The sequence below is a fragment of the Xyrauchen texanus genome, chromosome 27 (genome assembly GCF_025860055.1).
Source record: "Xyrauchen texanus isolate HMW12.3.18 chromosome 27, RBS_HiC_50CHRs, whole genome shotgun sequence".
Taxonomy (NCBI): Eukaryota; Metazoa; Chordata; class Actinopteri; order Cypriniformes; family Catostomidae; genus Xyrauchen; species Xyrauchen texanus.
The window spans coordinates 2753323-2776832 of NC_068302.1; the positions used below are offsets into that span (position 1 = coordinate 2753323).

General features: G+C 39.7%; 1 protein-coding gene across 1 annotated transcript in view; it reads right to left on the reverse strand.

Annotated features, from left to right (window-relative positions):
• Positions 1-7628, reverse strand: part of LOC127620707 (periphilin-1-like) — a 45915-nt gene extending 38287 nt beyond the window's left edge. Inside the window, exon 1 of the mRNA XM_052093904.1 lies at positions 7539-7628. The gene's annotated coding sequence lies outside the window, so the exon portion shown is untranslated. The remainder of the gene's footprint in view (positions 1-7538) is intronic.
• Between the last annotated feature and the right edge of the window lie 15882 nt (positions 7629-23510).

The following is a 23510-nucleotide window of genomic DNA, read 5'->3' on the forward strand; positions in this document are numbered from 1 at the left end:
GCTATTGTGTAAACCTGTATCCACCAAACCGTTTTGTTCAGGATTCACAGTTTGGTGACCCCTTCAACTGAACAATTCCAGTCATTGCATTTCAAAAATTTTATATTTAAAAGTCTAGTTTTCCACAGTTGAAAGTTTCACCTGAACTTGTATAGCAGAATATGGTGTAACACTGCTGCCGCTTTTTGTCTCTTGACTCGGCAGGTATAAATGCTTCTTATTTTACAACCTGACAATAATTGACTGGCAGTATTAATATAGTCAGCATTTGACTGATTCTAAACACTACTAATGTTTCTTTAGCTATTTATATTAGTTTTATTTATTATTTATTTTCTCAGTTTTCATTTTTAGAATTTGTTGACAATGTATAATAATAATGTAAAATATTCTTTGATAAAAATATTTGTTTAAGAAAGCAGCCTTCTGATTACCTTTGCATAGTCATATCGGCGCAAAATCGGTGAACCATCCAGATAGAAAATGTCTGTTTTCATTCCAGCTCAAAATTTAACTATATCAGCCGCCATATGAATTTCCCCCCTCTAAAATCAGTATCGTATCAGTCTCAAAAATCCCATATCGTTCAGGCTCTAAATCTTATTTCTGGTAAAATCACAATGTCATCACTTAAAATCACATGCTATATATCCAGGGTATATTTTCTACATCCTTTGGAGAAAAAAAGCAAGAACCCTGATTTTGTAAATATTGTATATAGTGTAGTTCATATATCATAAAATTATTTGAGACATGGAGTGGATGAGTCAAAAACTTACACTCATTCAAACTACAGAGAACGTCTAGGTTACGTATGTAACCTCAGTTCCCCGATGGAGCGAACGAGACGTGGTGTCGAAGAAGCGACACTAGGGGTCTCTCTTCAGCGCCGAATATGCCTCTGATCTATGAAAAAAGGCCAATGAGAAGTTGGCAGATAGTATTTGCATACCCCGCCCCCGGACATACGGCTATAAAAGCGAGGAAATACTATTGAGTTCATTCAGGATTTTTCTGAGGAGCCGGAAATGGTCCGGCCACTACAGTGGCTCGGCTCAGTGACGTGGCAAGGAGGACACAACATCTCGTTCCCTCCATCGGGGAACTGAGGTTACATATGTAACCTAGACCTTCCCTGTGTGTCGCGCTGAGCCGTGTACGTGAACTGCTGATACAGAAGCGGACAGGTACTCTTATGTGCAAACGTGACTAGCAGTATCAGACTGCACGTACCCTTCCCCAATGCCCCAAAAAAGTCGTCGGAATCCTTCTGGTTACCCTAGACAGGGGAACAAGGCAACACTTGCCAACCTGGGAATGGGCCAAGCCTGGCTGGGCCTCTTTTCTCTCTATGTTTCTCGCATAGAGCAATAAACAGCCGGGGCCCTTACATGCATCAAGGGAAGGGGGTCTTACCCAGTTTCTTATTCTTTCAAGGGGAAAAGACCATGCGGAGACCACACTTGCCCGGAAGGGGAGGTAAGAGTGGTGAATACGTCACATGTGTTTTTAGGCGACACGTGGAAAGTGGCGCAGTGGCAAATCCAGCCTCAAGGAGGGGGGAGATGCTACAACACCGGAGGGCAGCCTGGGACTGCCTAAGGAAAACGCGGATCCACTTTTGTAAGGGGACCGTATCGCTGAAAATACACACAGGGGGAGTCCGTGTAGGAGTCCTCACCCTGTGGAGCACCTATTCCAGTACATGGATCTCCTGGGAGAAAAATTTGACCTCAACCGAGGGAAAGGGCGCTATATGCAAGCGATTCACCAGGCCAGCCCATCACCCATTACCAAGTTCTACTGGCTCGGACCTGAGAAAACACAGGATGATACTGACTCAACCCTGAGACTGTAAAATCTTGCAAATGTATTGGGTGTTGCCCAACCCGCTGCTCTACATATGTCTGCCAGAGAGGTCCCACTGGCCAGTGTCCACGAGGACGCAACACTCCTTGTTGAGTGAGCTCGGACCCGCAAAGGGGGGGGGGGCACGGCCTGGGTGTGGTAGGCCAATGAAATGGCATCCACTACCCAGTGGGAAAGCCTTAGTTTGGATACAGCGTTCCCTTTCCCCCACCACAGACAAAGAGCTGCTCAGAACATCTAAAGCTCTGCATGCGGTCCAGGTGTGTATGCAAAGCACGTACCGGACACAGCAACGAAGGGGCTGGGTCTGCCTCCTCCCGGGGCAGCGCTTGCAGGTTCACTACCTGGTGGTAGGAACCTTGGGCACGTAGCCCGGTCGTGGTCTTAGGATCACATATGTGTCTGCCGGACTGAACTCCAGGCAAGTGTCACTGACAGAGAACGGTTGCCGGTCCCCGACCCTCTTGATGGAGGCGAGCGTGATCAGCAGGGCAGTCTTAAGAGAGAGGCCCTGATCCAACTGATTCTAAGTGGCTCGAAGGGAGGTCTCTGGAGGCCCGTGAGGACTACTGAGAGGTCCCAGGAGGGGAACAGGCTTGGCTGGGAGGGATTTAACCTCCAGGTGCCTCTTAGGAACCTGATGATTAAGTGGTACTTACCCAAGGATTTGCCATCTACTGCGTCGTGGTCGGCCGCGATAGCAGCGACATACACCTTTAGGGTGGAAGGGGACATCCCCTCCAGCCTCTCTCGCAGGAATAAGAGCACTGACCTAACTGCGCACCTCTGCGAGTCTTTGGTAAATCCCCGCGAACCACCCGCCTCCCCGTCACGCTTGCTTGCTCCCGTCTGAGCTCGGGATGAGTGCAGCCCACTTCGCGGCCGGCCAGCCGATCCCTTGAGCTCCCGAAATTGGATGACGACATCGCCACTGCATTGGAGAGCGTTACAGCGGTGTCTGATGCTGATGACTCATCATGTGGGGGGATGTAGGTGGCACACAAGTCAAGTCAACTTTATTTATAAAGCATTTGTTTCTACCCCAATAAAAGTATTCAGAACACATACATTTCCAAATTCTTAAAAAGATAATCCCATTCTACCATATCAAACGCCTTTTCGGCATCAAGTGAGACCGGAGACTGATCATTTGCCACTGACCACTTTGGTTCAAATTTTGTTGTTTTTAAATGTGCTTTTTCGTTTATATAAAGTTTCTTGCATTCCTTGAATCGGTCACGTTTCTCTCTTGTCGAGTTTGCCAACATTGTCAGATAACAATTTGTTCTTCTGCAGTATAGCTGCTGAAGTACATGTATGTTGTTTTAAAGGAGTTTTAGATATTTATATTGGAAAAAAAGCCAAAACAAATCAAAATCGTATTTTGTTTCAGTGTATAATGGGGTGAAGACTACCCTCTCCCACCTTTCTGTTCACTTCAATCCATCTTTAAATCACTAAAAAAACAAACTCTCTCTTTTTAATAAAGCTGCGTATTGCCAATTTTCTTCACGATAAGAAATGTACAGTGAAATTTATTATGATTCAATAAGTGATGAGTCATCATGTTATAATCTAGCTGCATTAAGCTTGTGCGCTCGAGGGATGAGCGTCCCGTGATACAGTGTGCATCAGCTGGTGCAGTTTCAATCTCTCCCCTTAGATCGAGACATTCAAACAACAGAGCTTTATCACCAAGTTATCTACTAGCCAAATGTTTGATTCTTGGCAGGCTGGCAGAAAAATCAACAACGTCTACTTGGTTGAAGAGGGAAGAGAAATCTTTCTTCACTCCTGCAGGCAAACTGATGAAGATGCGGATTGCTCGGCGGTCTCCTTCGGATCCGTTAAAGTGTTCGGTGGAACACAGAGTAATCTCAACTCGTCCAGCGAGATTGTATGGCCACAGTTTTAAGTCGTATGTTACTTCCTTGTGCAAAGAGGCTACACCTGGGAGCAGCGATGAGCTACATCTACACACGGCAAACAAATTCGCTGGAAGCGATGCCCAGAAGGATCTCAGAGGTATTTCTACTCCTGATGACATTATGGTTGAGGGCGTTCTGTTGAGCACCTCATCCAATAGGAGTTGGGAGTTCCATCCTTTGGATTTTACACGTAGGTGTAAAGTGTGCAAGGCTTAATGGGATTTGTAGTCTGTTTTGTACTCCCTTTGTTTGATTTTGGTGCGGTTTTTATCAGTAAGATTTATGACTGTGTGTTTGTAGGCCTCAGTCAGGCTTTACGACTGTGTTAGACCTGGCTTTGTCTTGTATCTGAATACATGAAGCCCAACAGCGGAACAGTAGCTCCGTCTCCACTTATTCCACAACAAGAGTGCTTCTGTATTTACTAATTTGGTATTTTTGTATAATTCCCTCATTCTTTGCTATCTATATCACCTGAAGCTGTTTGGAAAGTTTAGAGTGTTTCTGGACTGTGAGCTGTTTTCTTCCTCTCCAAACTTCAGTGCTGCTCTAGTGTTTTATATGATCTCATGAAAAAGAATATTGTTAAAACTGACTGGTTTGACCAAGAATGTCAAATGTCAAGAAAAGAACTACGGAAGAAATACAGAGACCCCGCAAATCAACAAACACGTGCCCCCTATCAAAAAACTCTTAAAAAGTACAAGTCACTGCTAAAAAGCAAAAGAGCTAAACATATGACAACAAAGCTCAACATGACTGAGGAAGCAGTTGATCAAAATGCATTCTGGGAATTATGGAACAATTTAAATAAGTCCAAAAAAGGAAAAACAAATTCCCATCTGTGACCCAAACACCTGGAGAGAACATTTTGGAAACCTTTACACCGGATTCACATATACTCCGTCAGTGGTGCATGAGAGAGGCATGAGCGATGCATTTCCATTTCCACACCCATGTTAACAGATGACAGCCATTTACACTGCAAACGTGTGCTGCTAGGTGAAGCATCCCAGAAGCGTCCCAGTGAACAGATAGTTTCGGCGCCGAACCTATTTTTGCCACGCGGCTCACGCTGAACTTGGCAGCTCTACATGCTGTAGAACATGAAAATAATCAGGATATGAAAGTAAAAACACAAACGCATATCAAAATTATCCAAATTTAAGTACACTACAATTAATAGGTCTGCATCCAAGCAAACTGAAATTATAACTAAATCAAGAGAATAATGAATAAACTGCTGGAACTTTGCCACGTTCAATTTAGCAGATGATAGACATGCACGTGACTGCCTGCTGTTGTTGCTGAAGAAGAAGAAATTTACCTCAGCTTTGCAAAGCTACAGTGATGGACGACACCAGACTGATTGTGGTGGTGGAGAAAAATTAAGAGCTTTACAACCCTTAGCATTCATTATACAAAGATTTGTTAGCTAAGGAAAAGGCTTGGGCGGCAGTTGGTTCAACAATTTGTGCTGATGGTAAGTCAAATGTGTGCTGTAATCACGTCGTTCATATTATACTGTCTACACACCTTTGTCATGATTTAAATCTGGTGTGCAATTATTTTGATTTAATCTTTTAACTCAACACTTTAAACTTTGCAGTAGTTTAAACTTTGTCAAATATTGTGTAATTCAAATGCCCATCATCCTTCCCCCTCCTCTCCAAATCAAAAATCTAATTTTTATTTATTAATTAATTAATGTATTTATTTATTGGCCAGGTAATATCATATTTTGTAGGCATTATGTATAGTAGATGCAGGATCAACATAATACATCAATAAATGTAATGTTATTAAATACATTTTTAAGTGAAATGCTTGTTACCACATGTACTGTACACTGAATGATGTAACCAGATGATAAAATGAGATGTACTTCATTTGTGTTGGCAGATGATACATTTAACAATTTAGGTATTACCATGGCTCAATTAAGTTAAGTTTAAATATAAATAAAGAAAATGCAACTTAAAATTATTTTCAATAGCGTTGTGATGTGTGCTCTTTCTACTCATTAACTTACATGAATAAAGAAATTATGAACCATTACCCCCTCTCTAAATTATATTTGTAGGCAATTTAAGCCATTTTAAAATTAAATATTTCACGTTGAATCCCAGAAAGAAAAAATATTTTCACGCAGAGACGTTTACTGTCTCGCAGAAGAGACGCAGCCAGTGTGAAAGCCCAATGCTGGTGCGCCCCTCACACCTCGCTGACACCTCGCTCATGCACCACTGACGGAGTATATGTGAATCCGGTGTTATACATAAAATTAACTAACTCCACCCAAACCAAATATGACCTGCCAACTACGTCAACTAGAATAATAAAGGATCAGTTAAATAATTTGTACACCCCCATATCACTAAAGGAACTCAGTGGTCAAATCAAATCCCACAAAAATCTAAAATCTTGCAGCTCAGATGGAATTTGCAATACGATATTGAAACATGCAGCCTCAAACTGAATGAGGCCATTCTTAAATTATTCAATTTGCTCTTAAAATCAGGACACTTTCCTGAGAATTGGAAAGAAAATCCAATCACTCCAATCTTCAAACAAGGTGACACATTTAACCCAAACAACTACAGGGGCAATTCAGTGGTTCCACCAATCAGACTCTTCCCGAGAAAATCACCAACACTGTGCTCTTATACACAGAGTAGAACATGCAGAGAGTGACTAAATCTTACCAAGATTAAATACTACCGTCACAGGAAGCTTCTGATGAAGTATCGAGAGAGTGCACTGTCTAGCGATAGAGGCGGGTCAACACGTAAAGAACTGGAGACCCAGAGAGGACAGACTGTGTTCACTTTGCACTCAAGAAGTCATATAGGATGAAATTCACTTCCTCACTAAGTGTATTAAAAGTCAGAGGACAGATACTGCCTGAATTCAGCAGAATGAGTAATATAGAGAAACTTTCATATGATCTTGGAGAGAAGGCTGAATGTATAGATTTAGCAGCAGATTATGGGTTCCCCTGTCATGAATCAGAGGGAATAGAGAGGGTGACCTCTCACTAAATAATGAAAATGTCAGTTTAATTTACTCATTGTTCTCTGTAGTTTCTTTTCTTTACATTTTGTGCGCTTACCTGTTTGGTTATTATTATTATTATTATTATTATTATTATTATTATCAATATTTAATTTTTTGACTTTTTTTATTAGGTATTGTGCTTTTTCAACATTGTACATTATAAAGGTCATGCCAATAAAGCCAACTGAGAGAGAGAGAGAGAGAGAGAGAGAGAGAGAGAGAGAGAGAGAGAGAGAGAGAGAGAGAGAGGTTAAACGGAAAGGTTTATTTAGTGTATTTGATAAGCATTGCAGATGCACCAGAATCACAGCAGCAGCAACTGCCGAAACTATACTGTACGCACGCGCTTATAAAAATCTTTTAAACATGTTTACAATGGTAAATAATTCAGCCAACCAGCACATACTTCTTACTACTTACTAACCTTTAATATTCCGCAACCTTTTGTTATGCGTAATTTATTTGTATTGAATGTTTTAAATAAATAATTCAGGCAGCTTTCATTTTCAGTTTGAGTCATTCACTGTCATTCAGAAACAAAAATGCAGATAATTCACAGATCAATTTGGAGAGTATATACTTGGTCGGTCCTAAATTAACAGAGAGAGAAAAAATAAAATAAAATATTGCCAGTAAATGTTATATGCTGATGATAGTATTTTCATGTGCAGAAATCATTCATACCGTTTTACTCCCGTGAGCGGAAGCTTCTGTCCGCGTGTCCATCCCGTCTGCAGACGTCTCGCGCTGAATTAATCGATTATTAAGTATTGGTTTTGTTCTGTTTAAATTAACACCAGTTCCGCGAGTATTTACAGGCTAGCACCATGGGTTTACAAGCTTTGTTTTCAATTTCACTTTCACTTTCACTTTCTATGTTTATACTCGCTGCCGTCATAAGTGAGTTCCATTGTGCTGAAGTGTGACAGACTGTTCATCTCTCTTCTGTTTTTCCAGCTTCTGGATCTATAGGCATTTGCATCACCAATTCTGTTAATGCGGAATATAATGATGTCCTTTTTTGTTATTTTTATTTTTTTATTTTTTTTAATGGTACTTAGGTTAATAACATGGTCAGATACAGAGCAATTACAATAATCAATTACATTGTTCAACAGTTCACAGAGTGTGAAATACAAAATAGAACAAAAATAGCATAAATAATAATAGAAAATACATAAATAAAAATTTCTTTTTGGGCAGTTACATAAATTATAAGTTTCTGGTTTTGTGTTCTCATGTTTGAAAGGGTTTCAAAATACATCTTAAGGTCAGTGTTACAGAAGGTAATATATGAGAGGGTTTTTCTGAATTACTCTTTTCTTGTGAATGTAAAACTTAAATAATTTTCTTTTCTAGAAAAAAAATTCTAAAAAAGCTAAAATAATTAAAAGTATAATGATGTAATTTGGTTTTTCAGATAAATTTGGGTTTTGTAAATTGTAAAATATCATATGGTTTTAAATTTAAAGATTTGTTACATTTTATTTTCATGTCTATTTTAAAGTCAATCCAAGATTAAAAGAGATAGAGAAAGGGCAATAAAAACGAAAATGTTCAATATTAAATGATGTGTTGAAGTACATTTTTCAAATTCAGTATGGATATATAGCTGCATTATCGCGATAACGTCGATGAATCATTTTGAAAATAATTTCCTTTATTTAGTTAGAAATAACATATTTGTAAGGTAATGTATAGATGCTGTGCCATGATAAATGATGAGGTTTAAGCCATTTGGATGGGTGACTGGATCCGACATTAAAGGAGATCTTATGAAATTATTATTAAAATGTTTATCAATAATAGAAATACCATTTACTAAAAGCTGGGGATTTTGTGAGGTTGTATCATTAATATCTACAACTGAGGATTTGGTTAAGGCTAATATGCCACTGGGGATAGCATTGCTTTTTATTATTATTATTTTTAATTTACAAAGGAACCATATTTTAAAATAAATTTGGGGTAAGTGTATAATTGCCCATTCGTGACAATAAGTTGATTTAAAATTATTATGATATGCTGGAACCAATTCTCTATTTACAATGACTTGTTGTTAAAAGTAATATTACCATTGTTCCAAATAAAACATCTATTGGGAGAGAAATTTTGCTTGTACAAAAGTGATCAGTACAGTAATGCTTTTTTGTGATAACTAGCCAAAGCAATAGGAATTTTACTGGTAACGTAGGTACACTGTAACAAAAAATGGTAACCCCCTAATTTTCCAAATAAATAGTATGTGACAATATTGAATATTTAAGCAATATCACTCAAGCAAGAGTGCAATATGGCCCTACATCAGCACTGCTGTGATTCAGCCGCAGTCACGAGTGCCGTTGGTAATCACAGCAGTGCTGATAGTATGATATTGCAGTTCAATGAGCAAGTACATTTTAAAAAATTAGGAAAAACTGAGTATGGTCATAAAAACGCATTTGTGCATGGAACTACATTCTTACGTGACAGAAAATTATGTTAAATTTAAACAAAGAAATTATGTGTCCAAGCCTTCATTAATAATTAAAAAATGTCACTTCAGAAATAGCATCACGACTTGTGCTGTTTCGAACAAGTTATTGGATAAACAAGGATGGCTGGATGTGTGTGTGTGTGTGTGTGTGTGTGTGTGTGTGTGTGTGTGTGTGTGTGTGTGTGTGTGTGAGTGTGTGTGTGTGTGTGTGTGTGTGTGAGAGAGAGAGAGAGAGAGAGAGAGAGAGAGAGAGAGAGAAGGAGTATGTGCTATCACCTGTTGCCACTCCCAAGCAGAGATGCTGTCAGCTTTCTCAGTGGACAAATAGCATCCAAGTGAGGGTATTCCTCTCTATTTTGCTGTAGCCGGTGCTAAAGAGTCATTCCCTATAGAAACCTCAATGTCATCCGCTATTTTAAACAGTATGTATCCAGTGTGGAAACTCTGGTAAGAGGTAAGCACATTGAGTTCTGTAATCAATCAGTCTGTTGTGTCTCTCAGCCGTGATGAGCCTTAACGCCAGTGCGTCCTGCTGGATATTTTCGTAATTACAGCAGAAACAACATAAAATTCTCCGTCATTTTTGGGCATACAGATAAGTGTAAGACATCATTAGAGACTATAAAGGGTCTATTTTTATTTGTGTACACTCACAATAACAACAAAACCTTGTGCTTTTGTAAAATAAAGAAAATAAAAAGGGTGAGCTGTCAGCAGTCTCTGTGTTCACAAGCATATTTCTGAAACACGTCACAAAAATAAACTGAAACTTCACGAATATTTATCACACAAACATGAAACATATGTCTAAAGAAAGCTTAAAATGTTTACTTTTAAATAAAACAATTCAAATTTAAAACAAATATTCTCTTGCAATGCAATCTGTATGAAACAAAGGGATGTACAGTTTTCCTGGCTCAGATAAATTATCTCTAATGTGATCACACCCACCAGCAGAACACGCCATTCATACAGTAATGTGCTGAGACGATCAATGCAAATGGTAAACGCCCCCGACTTTGTCTTAAAAACAAGTTTGTTCATTTTTCTGCACATTTGAAAGGCAGCACGATACACAAGTGAGAAAACTCCTGGATAGTGACTAAGAGTTAACATTTTCCTCAGAAGAAGACCGGGACTCTGATGAACATTTGTATTTTGAAGAGAGACTTGATCCAGACAAGGATACAATTTTGGATGAGTAAGTCATTTAATTTTCATTAGTTGACATGCTATTTTATATAAACATGTACATATTTTACTAGTGGGACTGTTTCCAGACTTGCCAGCCAGGATTCAGAGTATTGACATTTGAAATATGTCCTAATAAGCAAGTTTTAGGTACATTTAAATGCTGTTTCAGCTAAAGTAGGTATTTAAATTGTATGCTGTATGATATAAATATGATATGTAATATGAAATCAAATTAAATGAATGTTTAGATTATATTTTATCTAGTGTTTATGCTGCCTCATTATCATCAACAATGCTTGTGCTTGCAAATATCTGTTCAGGTTAAATGAGTAAAATGCACTTTAAATATGCCCATATTAGAAAATCAGCATCTTATAATGATTTCTGAAGGATCATGTGACACTGAAGACTGCAGTAATGATGCTGAAAATTCAGCTTTGATCACAAATTGCATTTTACAATATATTCAAATAGAAAACGGTTCTTTTAAATCGTAAAAATAGTTCAAAATACCACTGTTTTTACTGTATTTTGGATCAAATCAATCCAGTCTTGGTGAGCAGAAGAGGCTTATTTTAAACGTTAGTTTAGGTCTACAATTAAATAAAGTCTTTATGTAAAGATAAATGTATAGTCAGATTACTTCTTTTAACTTAAAACTTGATTTTGATCATTAAGTCTCCTCACATTCATTCTCTTTCTGTCACACTCCTCATTGATAGGCCCAGGGGAGGGGTCTTTGGTGTGAATTACAATCCATATTCATGTTAGTTCACACCTCCTTGCATATGACCTTTCTAACTCTAAAAGTGTCTTACAAAAGTTCAATTACTACATTGTTTTGTATGAATGAGTGATCAGGATGGTTTTCACATCATTTTGTAGCAAAAACTCTAGGCTACAAGATCCAGTTCTCAAAAGGCTTGTGGACAAATGTTTACTATGTGCTATTTGGCTTTATTTCAATTACTTAAAATGTTTGTTTTTTCAAAAACCATGCATAAACTTTCTTTTTTCAAAAATGCAAACATGTACACACATGTTGCTCATATATTATTGAAGCCCAGTTTGTGCTGAATAAAGTGTTAATATAATTTAGCAATTCATATGTTTTTAAGCAACTGAGAAAAGCACAAATGTCAAGGCATGTCAAAACTTCTCCAGGGCCCAAAAGAGGGTTAAAGCCGTTTAAAGCTATTTCCTAGCTTTAGTAATGTAGTAGTAATACGAGCAATCAAGGAGCGCTGTTCGATGTAAACAATGACTAATGGATTCACTTTACGTCACCAACTGGCTCATATTACACACAAAAATGATCTTTTTTTGCCACCACCTGCTGGCTAACATATGTAAATGTGGCAGGGCGGAGGGTGGGGCCGGTCGTGATTCTACGGGTGTGTAGAATCACGACCCGGCCCCGAACTCTGCCCTGCCACAGTAATGTTAAAATTATAGATGTAAAAAGAGACACATAGCTTACATTAGCTGTTAACAGATCTCCACTGCTCTTACATTTTCGTTTAGAACTGCACGAACACAAGTGGAGTGATACACACAGTGAAATGTCAGAGTGCTGATGGTGTCAGACCATCAGTGCTCATGGAACATCTCTCATCCAATCGGATTCGAGGACCGGAACTAACTGTTGTATATTTATTTTTTTAAGTTTTGAAGCCAATTAATTTTTTTTTCATTTGGTTGAAGAGAGTAAAATCAAGAATATTTAACCCACCTTCAAATAATTAATGACAAGAAGACTTTTCTTAATTTTATGGGGGTTGTTTCGCCAGATTAAGTTAAAAAGTTTTTATCCATTTGCGAGCATATATTTTTGGGGGGACTAAGTGCAGAAAAAGGTATGCTGCTCTCGAGAGACCTTCTGCTTTACTTAACAGAACTTTTCCTCGATAAATATATCTCTAATTAGCCATGAGTTATATTTATTTTTTATATTTTTAATAACAAGTTTAAAATTTAAGTCAACTATTGTATCAGTAATTTTAGAGATTTTGACTCCCAAATAGGTTATCCTGTTTTTGACAGGGATATTACATACAGTGGAAAGGTTGTTGTTTTTAATGGTAGAATCTCACATTTAGATAGATTTAAACTTGACCCTGAGAATTTTGAGAAGTTATTAATAATATCCAAAGCTAAAGGTGCCTCAGTACTGTCCCCAAGAAAGATTGTTGTATCATCAGCAAGTTGCAATATTTTAATTTGTCTTTCCTGAATTTCAAAACATTTGAAGGGGTTTTGGTTTATCATACTGCTTAAGACTTGGGCTGCAGCTAATAAAGAAATGCAGATATTGGACAGCCTTGTCGGATACCTCGATTTACTCAAATTTGGGAGACATTCCCAAATTAGCGAGTTTAATAGAGCTATTACTACCATAATATATAGTTTTTACACTATTAATTAAATAATGTCCAAAACCAAAGAGTCCCCATTTAGTAAATTGCTATATTTTACTAAATCAATAACTAGATGAACATTACAGGATATGTTCAATTTAATTCTGGGAAATGTTTCGGGAACATTTTATTTTACTTTCTAAGGATAGCATTTTTGTATTATTTACTGTTTTAAAAAGAATAGTGTTATCTTGATCATCTCCAAAAAGAATAGATATTTGTGTAATATTTAGAAATAAATTTAGAAATAATGTTTTGGTCTTCACTAACAACATCATTAATGTAACATTTTCTAATCAAGATCATTTCTGCATTCCTTTTCTCAAGATTAAAAAAGTATTTGCTGTCACCTTCTTCCATCCATTTTCTTATAGATCTCGCAAAGGCACCTCTGGCTTTAGCTTGATAAATATTGTCTAATTTATTCTGTACATTTTCTAGAACATTAATTTGGGACATGTGGGTAGGTGTTTGGGTTAAATTTGAGGTCTCTCGAATTATGTATTCAATTAGTGTTCTTTTTTTGAATTTGAAGTGTTTCCAAATAGAATGCTACATTCAAATACTACTTGAAATACTCATTTCAATAGTTCCCACACCTTGCCATATTCTTTACTAATATTTGCCTCAGTCCAATATGTATTTATTAATAATTGGATTTTGTTTTACATAATACTGATGGTTTAAAAGTGAATTATTTAATTTCTAATAACCCAGATTTCTGGAATTACATTGGCTATCTTAAAGTTAATTTTAAGGTTAAAATTGTATGATTTGTGAGAATAACTGGAGAAATTTTAGATTGCAAAACCATGGGTCGGCTGCACCAACAAGGATTAACCTTAAACTGAGATTAAATCGAGGTTTATCTAATAATTCTGTTGCACCAAACTTTAAAACCTTGTTTAAAAATAATAATGTTTCAATTTAAACCATCATTTTAAATTCCACAGTACATCTAGATGAACTTTAATCCTGTTGCTCCATTACTTTAAACTCAGATTTAAATTTCTTTTTTTTTTGGTTGATTGGGGACAATGAAAGAGTACCTCAAAGAAAAATATGGGACAGACTGAACCCTGTTAGGTTTTATGACAATGAGGAATTTTCAAAGAGGTATAGATTCATCAAGGAATCAATCGGACCCCTAATTAAACATAGCAGTGACCGAAATGCGGCTATACCACTATTGCTCCGGCTTCTGATAGCCATGTGTTTTTATGCCACTGGTTGTTTCCAGATGGTGGATGGGACCTTTCTGAAGTTCATAAATCAACTGTGAGCAGAATTGTTGGAAGGGTATCAGGGGCAATTGCAACTCTAAAAGATCAGTATATAAGGTTTGCACCGCCAGCAGACACCGGCTGGTTTTTGTATGTGAGTTGGTTTTCCTGGAGTTATAGGAGCAATTGACTGCACCCACAGTCAGATTCAGAACCCTGGTGGACAAAATTGAGAGTTTTTTCGCAACAGGAAGGGCTACTGCTCTATAAATGTTCAAGTTTCACCAACACTGTGGCTCGATGGCAAGGATCAACACATGCCAGCAGGATCTTTGACAATAGCCACCTGTGTGCTTTGCTTGAAAGCCATGCTTTCCATGGTCACCTCTTAAACCCAATAACATCAGCTGAGAAATGCTACAACTCCTGCCACATTTCAGCAAGAGGTCTTGTTGTGAGAGTGTTTGGTTTTTGGAAAAAAGGTTTCCCTGCATGCAGAATGGGCTTCCAACGAAGCTTAAGACAACACTGATGGTCATTGTTGCAGGGGCAGTATTATACAACTTTGGGAAAAGTCTTGGAGATGAGCTACTACAGCAGTCTGAAGAGGATCACCCAAATGAGGATAGAGAGGATGCACAGCAGGAGTGCAGCGCTGCCACTGCAAATGGAAATGCTGTCCGGAAAACTATAATTTAGAACCATTTTACTGCATAATTTGTGTTATGTGGCATTAAAAGATGTCAAATATGTAAACATGAGAGAGAGAGAGAGAGAGAGAGAGAGAGAGAGAGAGAGAGAGAGAATCTATGTACATATCAATGCACTGCAATATACTTTCAATACAATAAATTATTAAGACTGACTGAAAACATTTTTAATTCAAATTAGTTGCTTGACTATCCTTTGCACAAATAAGATGACCAATTTAAAATAGTTGCCTTCTTGTTATTTTTTGCAATTTATGTAATATTAATACATTAATGTAGCAATACAGTCAGATACAATATAATTTACATACAGTACTGTTCAAAAAATAAACATGAATACAAAATATTGTTTGAACACTGTTACGGCTTTCGGCTCGCTGGCACATACATTTGTGGCATGCTCGCAAGAAACATACGCTACCTCTCCATTATTCATATCTAAAAGACAAACAATTATTTTATTCAATGATCTTGGCTTTATCAAGACAACAATGACTAAATGATTTGCCATTTCCTAATTGAAATTTAGGAACATACTTTTAGTATGTTAGTTGGTGTTGATGGGTCTGGCTGGTCCTTAATGGCATCATCGTCAAATGGGTTAGATAAGGGAGATATCTGTTGCGGGATGATCTGGATGATTTTTTGAGACAATTGATCCATTTCGCTTGATGGTGGACCTCCTCTCATTATAATTTTTTTTTCCGCTTTCGCTTTTAAGTTTTTCCAACAGGCTTTCAAGTTCATCACGTCTCGCTTGTCCTTGATAAACTCAGACGCCTTAAAGCTGGTGCTTAGCTGGACCCACGCCTCTCCTTTTTTTCTTACAGTAATATCATATGTCTTCTTGTCTACGATTATGGTGCCATACTGTTCCATTAACTGAGGCATCAAATTCTTCTCATGGCTTGTGAAATTAGTACTTCTTATGCGTGGCTGCGACATTTCTTTGGCTTTTATTTGATCTGCCTTTTGTGCCGCTGATCTGTCTATGAAGCGGTTATTAACGACTGTAGGCATTTTTACTTTTTAATTATTTTACCTACACAAGTTTCTTTTTCACAGAAACAATTTTAAGGAAATTAATTTAACAATTTTCTCACTCGAAAAGGAAATAAAATGGTGTTATTATTATTTTGTTACATTGTTTAATCCATTATGGTGGACAAAATGAATAGCAAGTGAAAGATTTAATTACAGGTTAACTGATTTGTTAATCCAGGTTTAAATTTAAGTGGTACACCACAACTCAAATTAAAATACATCCTAGATCAACAAATCTTTGATTAGCTCTAAACTCTTCTTAATTTAATCCTTATTGGTACAACCGATCCTAACTCTCCATATGTCTATTAGGTCTATATTATTGCAAAAGTTTGGTAGTTTGCTATTTTGATTAAAGATTTTGGGGGGAATCTATAAAGAACATTATCATGGACCCTATTAAAGTCTCCACCAATAATTAACTTTGTCATTGGGAATTTAGCTGAGAGAAAACATATTTTCTTCGATGATGTCTAACAGATTGTGGTTCAAAGAAGAGGACTTGTATCCATAAATATTACATATTGTAAACATATTGCTACCAATTTCAATAACTCAGTGCCCTTTAAAATCATATTTGTTACAAATAATTTTCCCTCTGAAACTGCCTTTCAGAATGATCACACCAGCTGAATGATTATTTCCACTTGATTTATTATTTTGTAACTATTTTTCATGTGTATGGAAAAAAAGCTGTATGACCAAGCAGTCTTTAACTTCAATGACAATTAAAAATAGTGTTTATCCTTCCAAATATGGATGACAGAAACAATTGTTATGTCTTTAATAATTAATCACTACATTTCATTTATCACAAAACGATTGTGTTTGTAACACATCAAACATCTTAGACAAAAATAAGTGCTAAATCATCGGTTCCCTTTCAAGCCGGTCAATTTACGCTGTGTCAGCACCTGACGCTATAGGAGCTCCTCGCAGGAGTGATGATCGCTGAACTCTTTTAGAATCACACCAATTGGCAGATGGCACTTGGCACGCCACCCCTTTTGTATATGTCATCTGGGAGCACAGTGTCTTTTTTTAAAAATGCTCTCTTCAGGCTTGTGATAAACCAGACTCAGGGCTTCGTCATTTGGTTTTGCACCCTCAACAGCAGGTGGATTATTTATCTTTCTCTCCCTGCCATACTCAGATGAGCAGCGTATCCTTTGAACACTTCCGTGTTTGATATTGATTGAATTGTGCTGCTTTGTATTTCTTTGCAGTGAAAAGAAACTAAAAGGGCCTTTGCTTAGCAACATCTTTATAAAGATGCCATTTTGCAAGTTTCCCAATCATATGAAAATGAGCTATATCCTCTGTATGATGGCCATGAGCACTGTTTTATAAGCGGCACTCGTTGAGACTAATTGTGCATGAAATGCAAAACACTTCGCTCTCAGCTCGTTTTCGTTCTGAAAGCTGAAAATGTTTCCCTCTCTTCCCCGGCTCTCAAGAGACTGCATAAGTACAGGTGGTTGAGCTCAAAAATATTTAGGAGGATTTGATGCCCACCCATGCCTTGCATGGCTCCTCTCCTCCATATCAAGAGGCTTCGCCCGTTCAGTGTGTGTGCTGTTTATTGCCTGAGCTTAGCCCACGCTGACACAGTGCTTGCTGAGATTGATTGCATTCTCTTTGAGCTCATGAAACTCATGAAGCTTTGCTCTCAACTTGATTTTTTCTGAAAGCCTAAGCCGCTTCCCCCTCTTCTACTATACTCCTTTATTCAAGGACAGGATGTGGAGCATGGAGAGTTTGAGGATGATTTGTCGCCAGCTCGAGCCTTGTTTAGTATAGCCATAACAATCTGCACCCCACTACTGGCGCGTATAATACAATCACGTTTGATGGAGAATATGATGAGGGAGATGCTATATTACTAGGGTTTATCCCTGTCAAACATGAGTGCTGGTTATTGCCTGGACACAGTCCATACTAATACAGTGCTCGCTGAAAATGATTGTGTGCATAACACTCAAAATGCTTCGCTCTCAGCTTACTTTCTGAGTTCCCCTCTCCTCCCTTTGTCTCATGTGGACGGGAAACAAAGATTTTGAGGATGATTTGTGACTGATTTAAGCCTTGCATCTCTCTTCTTCTCCATCTCAACTGGCTTCACTTGTTCAGCACACCTATGGTGATTTGTGGCTTGCTTGAGGACACTGCTATCATCAGGGATATTTTGTTTCTGGGCTTCATTAGTGAGATATGTACACACTCAATCCATAAATCCATAAAATATACCATAATACTGTAAAATATATACAATTTAAATAGAAATGTGGCCCATTTATTTTTTAATATAAACTGTAACTATCAAATACATTCATGAAACTGAAATTTATAGCAAATTTGAAAACTGTATTAAGATTCAAATAAAAATTTAAAAAACGGAACTATAATTATCTTGGCAGGGCCTGATCTCGTTTAAAACTGCATGATGTATGTGTCTTGTGACTCGTTTATGCACATCCCGCTAACCCCTTCACACTCAAGTTGAGCAGCCGCAGACTCACGCTATACCGATAAACATCCATGATGTAGAAATGTGCTTTAATTCTTGAATGAAGAGGACATACCTGTCTGGCAACCAGAAGTGAAAGAAAAAACAAGAAGAAAAGGAAAAAGGACAAGTGTTAAATGATGGAGATTGAGACAATAGAGACAAATATATGAATTTAGGATGATTTAAGACAAACTTACATCTTTTTGTCCAAATTCAGTTTATTTCACTTCATTATTTGAAAGATGCAAGTGACGAGAAGGAGGCCGTGGCTGGAGCTGAATCAGCTGATCAGTGGAAGAGCAAGATAAAGGGGAGCCAGAGGCGCCGTTCAGAGGAGAGCGAGATGCATACTGCAGCACTGCATGTGTGTGTGTGTGTTTGTTTCATGTTGGTTTAAGTTTAACATTAAACTTTGTTTACTGTTCAGACAGTTCCCTCCTTTTATCTGTTAAAATGCATTATTTGGAATTGTAAGCTATAGTTAGCTTTTTGAGTAGTGTTAAGCATAGGATCAGTGGATATTTGGGGCTTAGTTCAGACCTCTGTAGATACATATGTGGCCATCCTTTGATGAAATATCGGAATATAATACACTTAATAATAAAATTAAAATGTTACATCTGTAAGATTTCGGTTCGATAGTAAATCTTTAAATATTACTGAAACTAAAACTAAAAGGTCCTTTTTCTCAACTTCAGATTAGCTGAAAGATTAGAAATTGCATGCTTTTTACCCTATGTACATTAAAATGTGATTTAAAAAAATAAACCCTTTATTGTCCCTTTCGGCTTTCTGTTGTTCGACGCACATTGTGTACAATTGGCAATTGTATATCATTGATTCTTAGGGCTCTCTATGTTCATTTAGGCTTTAAATACGCTAAAGATTTACTTATGAGGTAAAAATAGTGCTTGATGGAGTTGAGTTGAATAAGAGAATAAACAATTTCTTGAGTCCTGGAGCAAGAACCAGCCATAAGCAAAGTTGCCTCTGATAAAAAGGCAAGACATTTGGTTCCTACAGTACCTGGTATGACCTGAAGGTGCTGGAGTCTGTTCACAAAGCTCTATGGTCCTTTCTAGATTTCAATGATGCATTGTCAGGTGATGACTATGTGGCAGTTTCCTGTAACAAACTAGTGCTTCGTCTGTTTAACACCAACATCCTTGCACCTCAAGAGGAATATACTGATCTCAACAAATCAATCCAAAACTCATTTTTGGAGTACCTCAATGACAAGTACTCTGATCCTGAGACAAAATTTTTGCTCCCTCTGTAATCCAAGGTATAAAACAAACTTACATTGAAGACAACACAACTGAGGAGGTGAAATCCCAAGCTGTTTCCAGGTTGGAGTCCCTACTTGGTAACAAATGTAACTGAGCCTGACACTGTAATGCCCACAACAACAGCAAGTGCAGAAGCCCCAACTGGTTCATCAGCCTGTAAAAAGAAGACACTGGGGAGCTTCTTTAAAGAAGCAGCACGGAGGCCTACAAAGATGCATGGGGTAACAACGACTCCCACAGCTGGTGGAAAGGGATTAAGGCTATTACTGACTGCAAGTGTGACAGCAGCCTTATGTCCAACATTGACACTGCTTTCCCTGATGTCCTCAACCAGTTCTTTGCATGTTTTGATGGCGAAAACAATAGCCCTACCACCTTTACTGCACCACCACAGAATGAGCACGCATTCTACACCACCATCAAGTAAGGTCCACCCTGTGCAAAATTGACATCAAGAAAGCAGCTGGATTGAATGGAGTGAAGGGATGTTATGAAATAGTGTGCAGAACAACTGCCGGATGTGTTTACCAACATATTCTCAACTCACTTCGACAGGCTACCGTCCCTACCTGTTTTAAATTATCTACCATCATCCCAGTGCCAAAGAAATCAACAGCAAAATGTCTAAACGACTACAGGCCAAGTGCTTTAACCCCCATTTTCATGAAGTGCTTTGAAAGGCTGACATTGGTACACATTAAGGCAGTCACCCCCCCAGGGCTGTGTGCCTTAGTCCAGCTCTCTACTCCCTGCTCATGGTGGGACTGATATCAGACAATGATGAGACAGCATACAGAGAGGAGGTGTGTCATCTTGCCGGGTCAACAACTTGACCCTCAATACCACAAAAACAAGAGATCATTGTGGACTTCAGAAAGTTCAAGAAGCAGAATATGCTGCCCTCTAAATACATGTGAGGAAGTGGAAAGAGTAGAGCACTTCAAGTTCCTGGGAGTCTACATTTCATGTGATCTGACTTGGTCACAGCACACATCTTATCTGGTGAAGAAGGCCCAACAGAGACTATTCTTCCTACGGCAATTGAAAAAGGCACAACTGCCTCAACAATTACTATTTTTACCATAGCATCATAGAGAGTATACTCTCCTACTGTGCCACGGTGTGGTATGCCAGCTGCACTGCTGCCAACCGGAGAGAACTACAGCATGTGATGAAAGCAGCCCAACGTGTCATCGGACTTGTGCTCCCGAATCTGGGTAAAGTCTACATCAGTCTGCTGCAAAGGAAAGCTAGAAGCATTACCAGTGATGTAACTCACCCTGGACACTCTCTGTTCGACTCTACCATCCGGCAGGCGATACCGGACAATATAGTCCCATACAAACAGACTTGAGGAACAGCTTCTTTCCGAGAGCTGTAGCCTCCATAATCCCTATACAGAAGCATTGTGTCTAGACTGTTGGAGCACTTCCCTCACTGGAAATCACACACACGCTGCTATCAGTATTCTTTAGTGCACCTTATTTATGATGCCCAAGATGGCGGCGCGGTAGCACGCAGCGGCCACTCCGGATCCACAATGGTGCTATTTTTGTTAAAAAGCCCGACTTTTGCAACACATGGACATCGGAGCAACCAGTGTTCATGTCTACCATCGCCAGACACTACTCAAATATAAGACTCATGCAAAAACCAAGCCGCATGATGACCTGCAGGAGGCGCTACGCGTACTCGGCTTGCTGCGGAGACCAGGCCTCCAGCCCTCGGCGTCGCCTGATGCCAGTGGCCGGGGAGAGGGCGTCGTAGCGGTGTCGCGAAAGCGAAGCGGAAAGAGGGCGGGATCCATGCTAGGCTAAAACAAACCCTAGCCGGCCGGCTCTCCCGTCTATCCTGCTCTCAAATGTTTGCTCCCTGGACAATAAACTGGACTATATCCGACTCCAGCAGGCTACGCGGCGTGAGTTTAGAGACTGCTGCGTCTTTGTTTTCACGGAGGCGTGGCTCAGCGACAGAGTTCGGATGCCGCCATTCAGCTAGACGGGCTCGCCTCGTTTCATGCCGACAGAAATACAGCTCTCTCGCGGTAAGACTCGCGGTGGTGGCTTGTGTGTTTACATCAACACGGAATGGTGCAAGAACTCTATGCTAGTCTCTAGTTACTGTTCATCGCTGTTGGAGCTTGTGACTGTTAGATGCAGACCTTTTTATCTACCACGGGAATTCACCACTGTTTGCATAACTGGAGTTTACATTCCCCCAGCGCTAACGCTAAGGAAGCGCTCTGTGAACTGTATGGGGCTATGAGCGAACTGCAGAACGCTCACCCCGACGGACTGTTTATTGTCGCCGGAGATTTCAACCATGCAAATCTCAAGACAGTGCTCCCTAAATTCCATCAGTATGTGGACTTTGCAACGAGAGGGCTGAACGGCTTGATCTTGTTTACACAAACATCCCAGGCGCGTGACGGGCGGAGCCCCGCCCCACCTCGGCTACTCAGACCACATCTCTGTTATGTTAATTCCAGCATACAGACCGCTCGTCAGACGCACAAAACCGCTTCAGAAGCAGGTGAAAACCTGGCCAGCAGGAGCCATCTCTGCTCTTCAGGACTGTTTTGAGTGTACTGACTGGCACATGTTCAGGGAGGCTGCAACATATGGCGATTCTACCAACTTGGAGGAATACACAGCATTAGTGACCAGCTACATCAGCAAGTGCATTGATGATGTCACTTTCTCAAGACCATCACCACACGCTCCAACCAGAAGCCGTGGATGACTGCAGAGGTGCGCACGCTGCTGAGGTCCCGAGACTCCGCCTTCAGAGCAGGCGATAAGGCAGCCCTAAGAACAGCTAGGGCCAAACTGTCACGGGCAATCAGAGAGGCAAAGCGCAGCACGCCCAGAGAATCCACAGTCACTTCCAGGACAGCGGTGACACGCGGCGCATGTGGCAGGGCATCCAGGCCATCACCAACTACAGGACAACATCAGTTGCCTGTGACAAAGATGCCTCCCTTCCAGATGCGCTGAACGACTTCTACGCTCGGTTTGAAGTGCAGAACGACGTGATGGCGAGGAAGTCCACCCCTCCTCCCAACGACCAGGTGCTCTGTCTTACCACGGCAGATGTGAGGAAAGCTCTACGTAGAGTCAACCCATGGAAGGCTGCTGGACCAGACAACATTCCTGGCAGAGTGCTCAGAGGATGTGCAGACCAGCTAGCAGATGTTCTTACCGACATCTTCAACATCTCTCTGAGCAGCGCCGTTGTTCCAACGTGCTTCAAGGCCACCACCATCATCCCCATGCCAAAGAAGTCTTCAGTGTCCTGCCTCAACGACTACCATCCCGTCGCACTTACACCCATCATCATGAAGTGCTTCGAGAGGCTCGTCATGAGGCAGATTAAGACCCAGCTGCCCCCCTCACTAGACCCACTGCAGTTTGCGTATCGTTCAAACCGTTCAACGGACGATGCCATCACCACAACCCTCTATCTGGCCCTCACCCACCTAGACAATAAGGACTCATATGTTCGAATGCTGTTCATAGATTTCAGCTCAGCATTCAACACAATCATTCCCCAGCACCTGATTGGAAAGCTGAACCTGCTGGGCCTGGACACCTCCCTCTGCAACTGGATCCTGGACTTCCTGACTGGGAGACCTCAGTCAGTCCGGATCGGGAACAGCATCTCCACCACCACCACCACCACACTGAGCACTGGGGCCCCCCAGGGCTGTGTGCTCAGTCCACTGCTGTTCACTCTGCTGACTCATGACTGTGCAGCAATGCACAGCTCGAATCACATCATCAAGTTCGCCGATG